Genomic DNA, 9,047 nt, shown 5'->3' on the forward strand with positions numbered 1-9,047 from the left:
ACTTGAATTGCTATTTGGGTGTCATGAATAAGCTTGAATAGTGCAGATTGGAGATGTGGATATGAACATTCCTTGTGTAACCTCCATGAAGGAGTTTCTGTATCTTCCCATATTCTCATGCTGTCATCCTCATCATCCTCACCAACATTCCCAAATGAGTCTTCAGCCAACTCAAAGTTATTACCAGTTGTGGAGGGCATGGCAGTTATAGCATCATTTGCTCTTAGTATAGAAGCAGTACTGTGCACCAAATTGAGCATTCTTCCAGCAGCAACATTGTCCTGTTCAGCCAAAACTTGATATGCTGAGACAGGGTGAGTAAATGCCTCAGCCTCATAAGAAAAAGAGTCTAAGACAACTTGATATTCTTGCTGAATTAGCTGTTTCTTTTCAGCATCATTGACATCCATTAACTCACTTACAATAGGATCTATCCATTCCCCTGTACCTGTTTTTGTCTCATTTCTCTTTCTTTTTACATCAAGGGATCCCCTTGGCTCACCACCCTCACACCGTCACCTTCACCTACTAAGGTGGAACTCCCCTCACTCACTCTTTCCAGGCTGGAAGAAATAGCCTGCACATTTTCTCTCTTTTCCTCTCCTTTTGCATGAGAGCAACTCAGCCTCTCACTCTCTTCACTCCCTTTCCTCAATCCTAGGAGTGATTGTACAAGTACTAGCTCATCTACACTTGTAATAATTTTTGAAAATTCAGCTTGTGTAGTGAGTACCGACGGATGAGGAACATCCATCGGGTAGTAGTTAGGATAGCCGACGGATAACTACTGTTATGCACATCTGTCGGGATACAATCATTAGCCGATGGATGAACAATATCCATCAGAATAGAGGAAATGATAGAGTTTGGAGTAGAAAATATTATGCACTATGTGCAGATTGATGATAATTTAGGCACAGATGTCTCAATAGTTCCTAAAAGCATTGGTAAGTGAGCCAACAGATCACCTAGAAGATGATACTCACTTGCACTGAATTTTGGCTTCTCCAACAGAGTTAAGAAGGAGAATCAAGAGTTGATGTGTGAATCATATCCACATCCAGAGAATTGGTGGGAGAGTTTATGTATCTAGTGTGTGTGAAATGTTTATAGTTAGAGATTTTTGATGTAACTCCATATTTATTGGAGCCACATCAAACTGAGATTGAGAAGGTGCAGTGACTGAGTCTTTAGCTGCAGTTTGCACTTTGTGTGATCCTTGTGCATCCCCAAGTTTTCTAGACTTCTTATTTCTTATATAAGTCTGAGGTGAGTCTGTGTCTCTAACCCTTTTGACCTGTGCTCCTGGTTGGGAGCTTGTTTCAATTGTAGCAACCTTTTGGGAGGATGAACTAGAGATGTGCTAATTTCCTTATTAAGCACCACAATTTGTTAGGAAACTGTGGTGTGGCTAGGTTTGGGTACACTCACCTTACCATCCTTATTCTTAGGGCTTCTTTGATATTCACCCTGTCCCTCACCAATCTCACCTCCTTTCACACTCCCCTCTTTATTTTTGGTAGATTTTGAAACTGGCATCTTTTGAGAGACACCAGAGTGTGGTTTCTTTGATTTGGATTTTGAAGGTTTGGATTTTGTGGCTTTGGTAAGCATTTTTTGGGTCATTGACATAGAATTCATTGCCACAGTCAATGGAAAAGAAACTTGAGAGGTAGAAGAAATAGGGACATAAGTATTTACCTCACTTACTTGAGGACCCTCCATGATAGGAAAATAAACAAGGGGCACCTCCTTGTGGTGATTAGTTCTATTTAAATCTGTAGTTATTCTTCTTTCTTGAACCCAATAATCCAGTTTATTGGTTGGTTTCTCAATCACAAGATCCTCACAAATATGGTTAGCAATAATCATAAAGAATCTAGCATAATAAACAATTCTAGATCTCTTGTTAATCTCCCCTAACTTGTAGCATAACTCAAATATGATAGCATCACTAAAGTTATAATAATTATCAGTAAGCAGCATGTAGAGCATGTTGAGCATAGTAGTATTGATAGAATCAAAGTTGCTTATTTTACCATAAAATACCTTGGTAACTACATCACACAGAAAGCTCCACTCTTTTCTAAGACCTAGTCTCTTAATTTCACTTAATTTAGTGGTAGAAAGAGCATAGCCAATAGAATTAAGCAAGTTAACTAAATCAGCATCTGTGTGTGGTTTAGTAGTAGTATTTTCAGGAATTTTAAAGCATGCTTGGATAGTATCACTGTTAATATAAAATTCCTTACCTTTAATGGAGAGAGTTATAATTTTGTCAGTTGCCTAATACACAGCAGTGTTCCACATCTTCTCCACAACTTCATGGTAGATTGTGGGTGATTCCAGTATGGCATAGTTAAGCTTGCATCCCTTCACAAAATCCATCATTTTGTGATAATCTTCAGAGGTTAGAATCTCTTTGTTCACAAGACCCACAAAGTTGTTCTTCTCATAAATGAATTCTGACTGAGACATGATCTTGACTACTGGTGCCATTGTTAAGCAAGGAAAGTTGCAGAAAGAAAGAGGGTTTTGCTTTGAGGAAGAAGAGAGCAGTTAATTGCAATAGAGAAAGATAAAAGCTAAAATGAACTTGAAATTAGGCTTTTATATATTCTCATATAAAATAGGGTAAAAATTAAAGGTAAAAATTAAAGACCCAATGAAAATTTCCCAAAATAGCCGTTTAAAGGTAAAATAGACTGTTAAAATTCTGTCAATTATCCGTCATGATGTACTTACAGAGTGTAATTAAATTCGATGGATAATGTTCAGAACTTTAACGGCAAAGATGTAGACAATTCGACGGATGAAAATAAATCAATTATCCGTCGGGTTTTAAATAATCCAGAAAAGTAATTGATTTTTACCAAGCTATTATATTTCGACGGATGATCAACCTTGATGGATAATGAACATCCGTTGATATGTAGATTTTGACTTAGCCAAATCTTCATTCAAAGCAGAAGAATCAATTGAGTTTCTGGCTACATTTCAACTTGCAAAATAAAAAAAATAAGAATAATTGAGCATACCTAACTCACTTACCAACCTAGTGAAGGTGGATTCATCAAGTGGCTTGGTAAAGATATCTGCAAGTTGCTTCTCACTTGGAACAAAATGAAGTTCCACATTACCATTCATTACATGTTCTCTAATAAAGTGGTACTCGATGTCTTTGTGCTTTGTTCTTGAATGTTGTTCTGGATTTTTGGTAATGGAAATTGCACTTGTGTTGCCAAAGAAAATATGAATTTTGTCTACTTCCAGACCATAGTCCAACAATTGGTTTTTCATCCATAGAATTTGTGCACATCAACTACCAGCAACAATAGATTCAGCTTCAGCTGTAGAAGTAGAAACTGAATTTTTCTTTTTACTAAACCAGGATACCAACTTGTTTCCTAGAAATTGACAGGTTCCTGTTGTACTTTTTCTATCAATTTTACAACCATCATAATCTACATCTGAATAACCAGTTAGATCAAAACTAGAATCTCTAGGGTACCAAATGCTAAGTTTTGGTGTACCCTTGAGAAATCTGAAAATTCTCTTAATAGCTATTAAATGAGATTCTCTAGGATTAACCTGAAATCTAGCACAAAGACAAGTAGTGTGACATCCCCAAATCTGGGGTGATAAGTGGCATTTTATACCACTTAGAACGTCTTATAATGGGTTGAATTGATGTCTTGAAGTCAAGTATTTTATGTATTTGATGCATTTTTCTAGTGTTTTTGCATTTCAGGGTATAACTTGCGTATGTAGGAGGAATTCATCGAAATAAGCCTAGGGAAGTGCTTGGCATTGGTTGTGGGAAGTGTTTGGCATTGGTTGTGGGAAGTTAGGAGCATAATTCAGCAATGTCAGGAGCAGAATTTAATATTTACCAGAAGGTGCTGGGGCGCCCGCCCAGGAAGCTGGGGCGGCCACCTAGGAGCTAGGGCGCCCGCTCAGAAATCTGGGGCGGCCGCCTGGGAGCTGGGGCGCCCGCTCAGAAATCTGGGGCGGCCGCCCGGGGTCGATAAAATTAATACTAATTTTTACAATCCTTATTCTGGTGGACTTCTGAGACGGCTGGTTCTTGTGGACTTCTATATAAGTAGTTTTCAGAGACGTTTCAAAGTGTGTGGTATTAAGCAAGGAGCAAGGCGAGAAGGAAGAAGACCGTTTTAGCACATCACAACGAAGAAGAGCAAGCATACGTTTTCTTGTGATTCTTTTATTCGTTGTAACAGTGGATGCTAGTTTTCTTTACTTTGAACCTTATTACTCTTGTGACGTACTCTGGTTTTAATAAGTATTTTTATTAGTTTATATTGTGCGTTATTATCATGTTTTCATATGAACCCATGGTGACGATGATTTCTATCATGGGCTAATCGTGATCATGGGGTCGTAACGGATTTACTATGGATTTTTTTAGTTAGTTGTTTAATACCCTTGTATGTGATGATTGTATGATATCTAGCATATATTGTGCTTATTCGTCTTATATGCGTCGCGAACATATAAGATAGTCTGTTAATCTCTTGTGAAGCGACGGTGGATCTTGAGGTTTGGAACTTGCCATGCTAGCATAGGTTCATGTATGTGTATGCATGATAGTAGGTAACTCTAACCGTTTTACTTACCCTATATAATCATAAAGAATAACTTGTGTTTAAATCGTTATGTTGTCAAATTATGTAGACATATAGGGTCTTAACATAATTGATGCATATTCAACTTCTATCTTAATTGTGGATGATTGGTAGAATGGTATTAGTACAACGAAAGTTGGCTTTTATCAGTTTCGTGTTATTCGATTAATATCATCATCGTTACATGCTAAGGGTAATAACAATAACTATTGAAGGAAGTAGTAATGAAATTATGATCTCATGTGTGTTTAATATTGTTAATTCAAGTGTCAATTAAGTGTTTTAATTCTCATAGTTAATTGTAGTTAATAATTAGTTAATCAACCTAAAAAGTTATTGTCTTGACATTGAGAAATAATTATACATTGGTGAGTAAGCGGTAATTGAACATAATCAGTCTGAGTCTCTGTGGGAACGAACTAGAAATTATTCTATACTACTTGCGAACACGTATAATTGTGTGAATTACTAGCGCGTGTTTTTTCCCTAACAAGTTTTTGGCGCCGCTTCCGGGGACTCGGCGTATTTGTTTAGTTTATGTACTTGCCATCAGTGGTCATTAGGACTCGTTGATTAAGACGTGTTAATTATTATTTCCGGTTATGTTTCAGGTACTTTAGCGAGCGTTTATACAAACACGTTATCGCACTCGCAAGAGGACTTTAGATACGGCTGAGGAGACAGACTCAGTTCTTGATATTCCGGAGAAGATAGATTTTGAAGATTCAGATAAGGAAAGTGAGCAGAAAGAACCAATAATCATGGGAGATCGTATAGTTCCAGCAGCAGATCCAGTTCTTATGGACTTTTCTTGGCCTAAAATTGATGACATTCAGTCAAGCATCCCCCATCCGGCTATTCAGGTTAATACTTTTGAAATCAAGTCGGGCACTATTCAGATGGTGCAGAATTCTGTTTCTTTCGGAGGTGCTGCGACTGAAGACCCCAACATGCATATCAAGGATTTTGTCGAGATCTGTAGTACTTTCAAATATAATGGTGTTACTGATGAGGCTATCAAGCTGAGGCTTTTCCCATTCTCTCTGAGGGATAAAGCTAAGGATTGGTTACATTCTGAACCAGCTGGGTCCATCACTACTTGGCAAGATCTTGCGCAAAAGTTTCTGGTGAAGTTCTATCCAATGGCAAAGACTGCAGTTATGAGGAGTGCTCTTACTCAGTTTGCACAGCAAGCAACTGAATCTATGTGCGAAGCTTGGGAGCGGTACAAGGAGATATTGAGAAAGTGTCCACATCATGGTATGCCTGACTGGATGGTGATAACTGGTTTCTATAATGGTTTGGGGGCCCAATCTCGGCCCTTGCTCGATGCAGCAGCTGGAGGTGCCTTGTGGGCCAAAAGCTATACTGAGGCTTATAATCTTATTGAAACTATGGCTACAAATGAGCATCAAAACCCAACTCAAAGGATAATGCCTGGGAAGGTAGCAGGTATTCTGGAAGTCGATGCAGCTACAGTTATTACAGCGCAGCTCCAAGCGCTGTCTTTGAAGGTCAATTCTTTAGCCAACTATGGAGTCAATCAGATAGCTATGGTCTGTGAGCTTTGTGCATGCTCTCATGCTACGGATCAGTGTTCTCTCGTTAATGAATCTGTTCAGTATGTGAACAATTATCAGCAGCCGCAACAGCCTGTGCCAGCTACTTATCATCCTAACAACAGAAATCATCCCAATTTCAGCTGGAGCAATAATCAGAATGCTGTTTAGCAACCATATCAGCAACCTATAAGTAAGCAGTTTAATCAACCTGGATTCGAGCAACCACAACATTATGCTCAAAGGCAATCATATCCTCAACAAGGAGGTGCTGCTCCACCTTCTAGTGCAGATTTCGAGGAGCTCAAGCTGTTGTGCAAAAGTCAGGTTGTTTCTATCAAGAACTTGGAGAATCAAATCGGTCAAATAGCCAATGCCGTGCTCAATCGTCAACTTGGCACACTTCCCAGCGATATTGAAGTTCCAGGCTGGAAGGAAGCAAAGGAACAAGTCAAGGCTGTCACCTTAAGGTCTGGAAAAGTTGCTGATGCTGAAAAAGCAAAAGATGGAGAAGCTGATGTTGTAGATGAAGAAGAGAAGCAAAAGGAGAAAGCGGCGGAATCAAGGAAGACTACTGTTGAACACACTCTGCCTGAGGGTAATATAAGGGAGAAACAACTCTATCCTCCACCACCTTTTCCTAAGAGATTGCAAAAAGAAAAGCTGGATAAGCAGTTTGTTAAGTTTTTGGAGGTGTTCAAGAAACTTCACATCAACATACCTTTCATTGAGGCTCTGGAGCAAATGCCTAGTTATGCGAAATTCATGAAGAGTATTCTTTCAAGGAAGGTGAAACTGGATGGCCTTGATACCGTTGCTCTAACGGAAGAGTACAGCGCTGTGTTGCAACAAAAATTACCTCCAAAGCTTAAAGATACAGGTAGCTTTACCATTCCTTGCACCATTGGCAAGTTTTCTTTCGACAAGTGCCTGTGCGATTTGGGAGCAAGCATCAATATGATGCCATTGTCTATCTTCAAAAAGTTGAATTTTCCTGATCCAAAGCCCACCTACATGTCTCTACAATTGGCTGATCGTTCTATTACATACCCACGAGGCATCATGGAGGACGTGTTAGTAAAGGTGGATAAGCTCATCTTTCCGGCAGACTTTGTCATTCTGGATTTCGAGGAAGATAAGAAGATTCCCATAATCTTGGGATGACCTTTCTTGGCTACAGGTCGTACCTTGATTGATGTGCAAAAAGGTGAACTTACTATGAGAGTGCAAGATCAGGATGTAACATTCAATATCTTCAATGCGATGAAATTCTCTATAGAAGATGAGGAGTGCTTCAAGGTGGATTTGATTGATTCTGCGGTAACATCGGAACTTGATCATGTGTTGATGTCTGATGCCTTAGAAAAAGCCTTAGTGGGGGAATTTGACAGTGAAGATGAGAAAGGCAATAAGCAACTAAAATATCTAAATGCTTCTCCTTGGAAGCGGAAGCTAGACATGCCATTTGAATCTCTTGGTAATACTAATCTCAAGAATGTTGAGGGAAAACTCAAACCATCTATTGAGGAAGCACCTACTATGGAGCTTAAACCATTTCCCGAACACTTGAGGTATGCTTTTTTAGTTGATGCATCTACTTTGCCTGTTATTATGGCATCTGACCTTTCAGGTAGTGAGGAAGACAAGCTCTTGAGGATCTTGAGAGAATTCAAATTGGCCATCAGATGGACTATAAAAGATATAAAAAGGGATCAGTCATTCGTATTGCATGCATAAAATTCTGCTAGAGGAAGGTAGTAAGCCGACTGTTGAGCAACAGAGAAGACTTAATCCTATCATGAAAGAAGTGGTGAAGAAAGAAATTCTGAAGCGGCTAGATGCAGGAATCATATATCCTATTTTTGACAGTTCTTGGGTGAGCCCTGTGCAATGTGTACCTAGGAAAGGAGGTATAACTGTGGTAGCAAATGAGAAGAACGAGCTCATCCCCACTCGAACAATCACAGGATGGAGGGTATGCATGGATTACAGAAAGTTGAACAAAGCCACGAGGAAGGATCACTTCCCTTTTCCATTTATTGATTAGATGCTTGACAGGTTGGCTGGTCATGAGTATTATTGTCTTCTGGATGGCTATTCGGGGTATAATCAGATTTGCATTGCACCAGAAGATCAAGAAAAGACTACTTTCACTTGTTCATTTGGCACGTTTACTTTTCACAGAGTTTTGTTTGGCTTATATGGTGCACCTGCCACTTTTCAGAGATGCATGATGGCTATATTCTCTGATATGATTGGAAACAATGTCGAAGTGTTCATGGACGACTTCTCCGTATGTGGATATTCATTTGATAAATGTTTGAATAATCTTCGTTTAGTGCCCAAAAGGTGTGTAACACCCCCAAATCCGGGGTCGGGGATCCAGGTTGTCACGAGTTCCATTTCCCTTATCAATACTTAATCTTAACAGTCAACCAACTACTGCGTACTGTGACCCCACAATATACAAACACACACAACAAGTTATAGTCTTAGAGATGAATACCAAAAATAACACAAGTCATTTTATTCCACAATTATAAACCATTTCACCTTAAAAAGGGTTTCTGAATAATTTACATATTCTTTGCCATTATTACAATTCATAAATATACATAAGTCTGGTACATCAAAATTTGAAAGCCTAGCCTATTGGTAGATCCAACCTCAGCTACACGGCATCAACGCCTACAGGAAATTGCGGAACATTTCCTATCTGCTCGCGAATTGGGAGCTTGATCCTGTTCATCTTGTCTATCTGTTGCTGTGTGATGAAAGAAGAAAGCAAGGGTGAGCAACAAGCCCACCACAATAATATGTAGAATAATTAACAATATATGAG

At 39.0% G+C, this 9,047-nt stretch overlaps 1 pseudogene; it reads right to left on the reverse strand.

Moving 5' to 3' along the window:
- Positions 1–5,795: 5,795 nt before the first annotated feature.
- Positions 5,796–5,910, reverse strand: LOC141681224 (small nucleolar RNA R71; annotated as a pseudogene).
- Positions 5,911–9,047: the final 3,137 nt, after the last annotated feature.

This window comes from Apium graveolens, chromosome 8, assembly GCF_009905375.1.
Source record: "Apium graveolens cultivar Ventura chromosome 8, ASM990537v1, whole genome shotgun sequence".
Lineage (NCBI taxonomy): Eukaryota > Viridiplantae > Streptophyta > Magnoliopsida > Apiales > Apiaceae > Apium > Apium graveolens.